General features: G+C 36.5%; 1 protein-coding gene and 1 long non-coding RNA gene across 5 annotated transcripts in view; one reads left to right on the top strand and one right to left on the bottom strand.

The window, feature by feature from the left end:
* Positions 1-7,500, top strand: part of LOC144960661 (uncharacterized) — a 325,884-nt gene that overhangs the window by 82,873 nt on the left and 235,511 nt on the right. The gene's annotated exons all lie outside the window — the stretch shown is intronic.
* Positions 1-7,500, bottom strand: part of LOC144960855 (uncharacterized) — a 38,957-nt gene that overhangs the window by 1,055 nt on the left and 30,402 nt on the right. The gene's annotated exons all lie outside the window — the stretch shown is intronic.

The raw sequence follows: 7,500 nt of genomic DNA on the forward strand, positions 1-7,500 counted from the left end.
CAGAACAGTCACACGCTTCCCGTCAATGAAGCCTGTTGCCACTGGCATACGCGAGAATTGATGGTTGTCATCGGCTCTGCAAGCTGCAGAGATCACGGGTACAGTGCACCCACATTTGAGTTCCATGGATCCGTGTTGATTTCCGCACCCCGGTTCTGTGGTCAATGACGCCGCAGTATGTGATACACGGTCACGTTTCTTCCAGCAGTTTTCTTCGGTGTGACCCCGTCGTTTGCAAAATGCACACGTCGTAACTTCCGCTCGAAGAGCAGAGAGCTGGTGTGGCTTCTGACGGCAATCGCGAGCGATATGACCGGGTTTGGAGCATCGATGACAAGTCACCCGCTTGTCCTTCTGAGCCCTCGTTGGACTCGTCTCCACTGTCTTCATATGGCGCTTATCCTCCGTTGGCTTAATAGTCAATGATGGCTCCTTACTCGTCCTAGGCATGGTCGAGTGAGGCCTAGAATAGGCGTTCATCGCACCTTGCGCCTCCACATAATTTTCAACCAGCTTGACAACGACTTCCGTGTTCCCAGGTTTCCTTCCCTTGAGAAACACTTGTAAATCCCGGCCATACGAATTGATTAGCTGCTCCTTCAGCGTCAGATCTATAATCTCTTCAGCGTCGGATTTGTTTTTCCCCGCCAAAGAAATCCACCTGTCCAGGTACCCAGCAATTTTAATCTTAAATTGGCCCATACGCTCTCCATGCTCTGGCCTACTTGTACGGAAGCGTGCGGCAAACCCATCCTCCGTCAAATTGTAGTGCGCGAGCAGAGCGTCCCTGACCTCCCCGAAGTCTTTGGCATCGGCCTCGTCCATACGGGTATACACTTCCAGGGCCTTTCAGGACAGTAGGGCACCCAGGTGGGTTGCCCAGTCAGATCTGCGCCAGTTATTGGCAGAAGCATGCCTCTCAAATCACGAAATGTAACTCGAGACATCATCACTCCTGTCATCAAGCGGCGGTAGTCGTGGACTCTTCCCTTCCGACGACGACGGCACATGAGTCCTGGAGGAGGCAGGAGTTGGATGCTGTACCTTCAGTCTTTCCAACTCCAACTCTCTTTCCAAAAGAGCGGCTTTCAGCTCCAGTTTCTTCTCTTCGCGGGCGCTCTCCTCCTTTGCAACTTCTCGATCGTGTTCTCTTTGCTCTCTTTCGTGCTCCCTTTGTTCTTGCTCGTGCTCCCTTCGCGTCTTGGCCTCATTCAGAGCGTCCGTCTTGCGAGCCTCTTCCTGCTTTATTTGTTCATCTACCCATTTCCTTAAAGCCTCACCTTCCAATGCCAGTTGAGCACCGAGTTTGATTAATTTCTCAACATCCATGATGGTTCAAGAAGGGAAAAGACAATATAGTTCAATAATATAAAGCAAAGGAGATAAAACACTTGAGCAAGCAAGAGAAACTTAAAAACAAAGTCTTTGTAATTATACAATTAGAAAATCAGTCAACAATATCAACTAGTGGAAATTTATATACCTTCGGGTATAACTGACGAATGAATTTAACTATTGCAATAATTACTTACTTCAAACAATTATTATTTCTTCTCGCCTTTAATGGCAAATAAAATAATCAGCGATGATGTGTAACAGCACTTCTCATAATATAACAACCACGGGGATACAGTAGGTATCGACGCTCCCTGTTCCCAACTCAGTTTAAAATAACAAGTCAATCTGACCCAATTCACGTAAATCTCAGCCACAGACAACTGGTTTAAGATAACCAGCAAGTGACAACAATAACAGAAGGTTGCAACTTAGCCGATGTCTTTTAATAAAAGGCAATAAATCAATGACAGTGCAAGTTCCTATTCAATGTCATGGGATACGACTTTACAGTCTTACGTCAGTCAACATAATATAAACTGTCTTTATGAGTGAGTAACAGATGAGGTGAGAGTCAATTACAAATCACCCCTGATCATTAGTATTAGACAAAAATCAAGCTGTTAAATGTCAGCAAAAATACCCGGTAGCTCCACCAAAAATGTCACAAAGTGACAATGCCAAAGAGTGAGTCGGTGGTCTGCAGAACCTCCGTCCCAGTCAATGGCCTTAAAGGGTTGCTAACGTCCAACAAATTGACCAGCCCAACAAACTAACAATCAAAGAATGATGAGTAAATTTTCATATCTCATATTTATTGATGCAAATTACTCTCTCACACACTCTCTCTCATTCGTATATGTGATGACGATCACTCAATTCACTAGACAGTAAAAATGAACGGTATACACACTAGTCACAAACATATATCACGAGAAGGTGAGGCCCCTTACCTTTACAGAACACATATAACAAAAATATGATCTGTCCGTCACAGGTACGTCAGGGCTTCTTCCCCTAGTCTAAATGAGGCAGTCTGTCGTCCTTTCTCTCTAATGTCACAACTTGTAATTTCAACCTCAATTTCAATAGTGTTCTTGGAATCTAGGGCGTCGGCCTTGGAACAATAAAACTAAAATGTCCACGGTTTGGCCGGAAATTATGAATTTACATAGATGGGTATAATATCGCTGGCATCGGCCAAGGATAAGGCTATTAAAATGTTCTGGCTTTGGCCACAAATCAAAAGAAGAAAGGTCTTACTCCCAAAATCAACGGGGTTAGAGTTAATTCATTAAATAGATTCTTTGGCTTCGGCCCCAAATCAACAGGCCCACTGTAACAATTAACATCACAATTGATTTTAATAAACTGAAGTTTAAAACTCTTGCAAAACAGCATCGGCTGAACTTTGCATAGAGAATAAAATACGTGCGAATCGTCGGACGGCCAACTGGTGAATGGGGAGGATGAAAGTTTTACACAAACCAAGAAATATAATTTTAAAAGAAAAGAATTCTTAAGAGAATGGTCTCTCTTTGTGTGCCAGGAAATGACTCAACGGGAAAATCCATGACCTATGACATTTCCGACCATAAAATAAAACAACTTTAGCGGGTCCTACGAAATACCAAGATCAGTCCCTATATCTTTTACACAGAACTCAACAACAAAAGGACGTATACGACATGATCATCACAGCGGGATAATAAGTTAGACATTACGAACTAAGAATAACATTAGGTCTAGCGTATACAATACACCTAAGTAAACATTCATAATAAAATTTCGTGACAATAGTAATGATGACTTTGGTGATAGATTTCGAAAAGTTGCCGTTAATGATATGTATAACAATAACAACAACAAGGAAGAATAACAACAAAAACAACAACAATAATAATAATAATAATAATAATAATAATAATAATAATAATAATATAATAATAATAATAATAATAATAATAATAATAATAATAATAATAATAATAATAATAATAATAATAATAATAATAAAAATAATAATAATAATAATAATAATAATTAATAATAATAATAATAATAATAATAATAATAATAATAATATAATAATAATAATAATAATAATAATAATAATAATAATAATAATAATAATAATAATAATAATAATAATAATAATAATGATAAAAATAATGATAATTATAATGGTGGTAATAATTATGTAAAATCATTTAAAGATTTAATTAATAGTTTAGTTATTTAATAGATTTTTAGACCTTGGTACAACTCAAATAATTCACGTTTTATGGATCAACATAAGATATGACATGACGATAATGACTTTTTACAGTGTACAATGAGATTTTTTTACATAAGATTTATATCACCATGAAATATTCTTACAGCAAGAGTAATATTATTGCCGCTACAACAACTACCACTACTGCTACCACCAGTACAACTATTACTACTACTACCACCACCACTACTACTACTAACACCACTACAACCACCACTACTATTACGTCTACTACATCTACAACTACTACCACAACCATTACTACCATTACCACCACTACTACTACGACTATTACTACTTCTACTACTACTACTACTACCACTACTACTACCCCCCCCCCCTCCCCTGCTATCACTACCACGACTGCTGCTGCAACTACTACTACTACTACTACTACTACTACTACTACTACTACTACTACTACTACTACTACTACTACTACCACTATACTACTACTACTACTACTACTACTACTACTACTACTACTACTACTACTACTACTACTACTACTACTACTACTACTACTACTACTACTACTACTACTACTACTACTACTACTACTACTACTACTACTGCCACTACTACCACTACTACTACCACTACCGTTGCTACTACTACTACCACCACCACTACTACCACCACTTCCACTAGAACCACCACTATTACCACTAATAATAATGCTAATAATAGCAACAATAACAATAATAATAACAGAATCAATAATATCATTAACGCTATCACCACCGTTACTACCATCATCACCATCACTACCACCATCGTTATCATTATCATAATAAACATAGCAATAATAACAATGAACAGTTAGAGTGAAAATCAACATCAACAGACAATACTAATGATGGCAAAAACAACGGTAGTGACTATGATCTTCATTGATTACCAATCATTATCTAATGTCACAAGATACTCATACATTACAAGTGGCGAAAAATAAGAATTGTACATATATACATTAATTTAATATATTTCTCATATGCGTTTCAAGCTCCGGACATGCTCGATTATAATGACTGACAATCGCACACGCCCTTCCTACACACCTTTCCACCCAACAACACAAATACACACACACATTTATATACACACACATACATACACACACATATACTCACACACACACTGATCTACGAAATCACTTGTACAACAAACAGTGAGAAAATAATTTAATTCAAAGGATTCAATTATGGCTAATAGACGAAATATTCAAACAATATATGTATGTCATAATCTTATACATTGATGCATACCACAATGAATTTTTAAAAAAATCAAATGTATTTTCATTCTCCAGCAATACCAGGTGCCTAACTAACATTTTTTTCGTATTCGATCAAAACTTTTCGACAAAAAATTCCAAATCTTCGCAATTCTGTCCCTGTGGAGTTATTTATAAATTGTATAAACTTGTACATATTGGGCTTTTCAATTAAATATTTAGGTAAATATTTTCCTCTGAAATAGTTATGCCGTCTGCATTCACATATTATGTGGTACTCATCTTCAATTGAGTTACAATTTATACAGAGCCTAGAAGGAAAATAAATTTTTGGTCTAAGCCATCTCCTCCTTTCGCACATAAAATTATGAGAACCTAATCTAATTTTTGTAATGGCGAATCGAATTACTTTTTCTTCAATCTTGAATATATAGCGTACATAATTTTCATTGTCCAAATGTTTATAAAGTCTATGATCGCTAGTTGATCTTATCTCCTCTTTACATTTTTGTAAAAAAATATCGCTAAGGCGTTGACTGAAAGTAATTAAAAACATATTCTCACTTTCAACGTATTGATTAACCCAAACATATCCAAAACCAAATTTACACAATTTTCCTTTTAGCAAAATTACCCAGTTAGTGCATGAGATATGCTCTGTAGCCTGTGTTAATAATTTATTATAAATTATCTTCACTGGATTGTTTTCTTGTAGTTTTAAAATTTTAAACCAGTATTTAATTACTCTTATTAATCTCTGGTTGATTAATGGAAATACTTTTAATTCATGATATACGAAAGATGACGGTGTAGATTTCCTTACCCCCAGTATGGATTTTAAGAAGCCTAAATGCATTTGTTCCATTTTTACCGCTTCACAATAGCCCCATATTTCGCACGAATAATTAAGTATTGGTGATATTAGAGTATTAAACAGATGGAGTTGGGTGGAAGGTGATAATTCCTGATTTTGGTGGAGCAGAGAGTATAAGTTAAACATTGCTCTACGACCTAGGTCTACAAGGTTCTGTATTCCTTTCGTAAATCTTCCACTACTACCGAACATAAACCCCAAATATTTGAATTGCCCTACTGTTTCTAACAATTTGTCGCTATAAAACCACCTGTCCATCATCCCGATCTTTCCACCTATTTTAAAGGCAACGCATTTGGTTTTTGTTGTGTTAACGCGCAAACCCCATTTGTAACAGTAATCACTTAAACAATAAAGTTCTCGTTGTAAACCAGTTCTGGTTTCACTGAATAAAACCATATCATCGGCAAATAAAAGGACAGTTAACAACAATGAGTTAATGTTTACACCTATGTCGTTATGCTGTTCAAAAGCTTCGTTCATGTCATTTATAAACACAGAGAAAAGAAACGGAGATAGAGACTCTCCCTGAAGAACCTCATTTGTTGATGTGAAGAAACATTCATAATGAGGGTCATCGCACGTGTTCGTAGTGGATTTGAAAATTGACTGTTTGATGCAAAGTTTTATTTTACTGTACATATTTTGAAGAATGCTTGTGACTTTACAACTGACTTTGTTCTCGTGTAACTTAAACCATAGAGCCCTTCTATTAGCACTGTCAAATGCTTGCTTTAAGTCAATAAAAGCACAATATAAGGGCTTAGAGTTGTTTAATAATTATTCTAATAAACCATGTAAGATAAATATGCAGTCAGTTGTTCCTCTTTGTTTTCTAAACCCAAACTGACTTTCTGAAATGACGTTATTTAATTCTGCCCAAGTACATAATCTCCGATTTGATATTGTAGTGAAAAGTTTACCAATACGACTTAACAGCGTAATGCCTCGGTAGTGGTCTGGATTATTAATTTCCCCCTTTTTGTATATGGGTATGATTTCACCAACTGTCCATTGTTGGGGAAATATACCACTGCTAAATACTTTGTTAAAAATCTTTAGTAGAACTTGACGAAGAGCACTACCTCCATGTTTTAAAAATGCATTAAGAATTAAATCGTACCCCGCACTTTTGTTATTTTTCAAGCTTTTGATACTATACTCTAATTTGTTTATGTTTATATCCCCGTCCAACCGTTCATCATAATGGGCATCGTGACTTTTTTCCCATTCTCTCACTTCAATTTCACCCGAGCCAAGTGGGGATTGAATATTGTTCATGGTACGGAAGTGCGTAGTAAAATCACAATCACCCGTGACTAATTTCTCCCTCTTTTTGATTTTATTCCAAAACTGCTTCGGGTCACTGCGGCACAATTGTATTAGGTCATCTGCTTGCTGCAACTTTAACCTTGTCCGTTTCGTTCGGCAACATTTCCGATAGTCATTTCTTGCTATGCACATTTTATATTTATCCAATGATTTTTTTTTTCTTGAATATGTTTTTTCAAATTTGTAAATACTTTGCCCATTTCCCGACACTCCCCGTCATACCATCCCCTCGTTTTGGCCCTGTTACTAAGTTGTTTTCCTATTTGATGAGGTTTGGCAGCAGCCAAAATTAATTCATTTAATGTTGTAGTAATAACATTAATAGAAGAAGAAGAAGAAGAAGAAGAAGAAGAAGAAGAAGAAGAAGAAGAAGAAGAAGAAGAAGAAGAAGAAGAAGAAGAAGAAGAAGGAGAAGAAGAAGAAGAAGAAGAAGAAGAAGAAGAA

The sequence above is a fragment of the Berghia stephanieae genome, chromosome 15, assembly GCF_034508935.2.
Source record: "Berghia stephanieae isolate SIO BIC M18660-M18661 chromosome 15, UCSD_Bste_1.3, whole genome shotgun sequence".
Taxonomy (NCBI): Eukaryota; Metazoa; Mollusca; class Gastropoda; order Nudibranchia; family Aeolidiidae; genus Berghia; species Berghia stephanieae.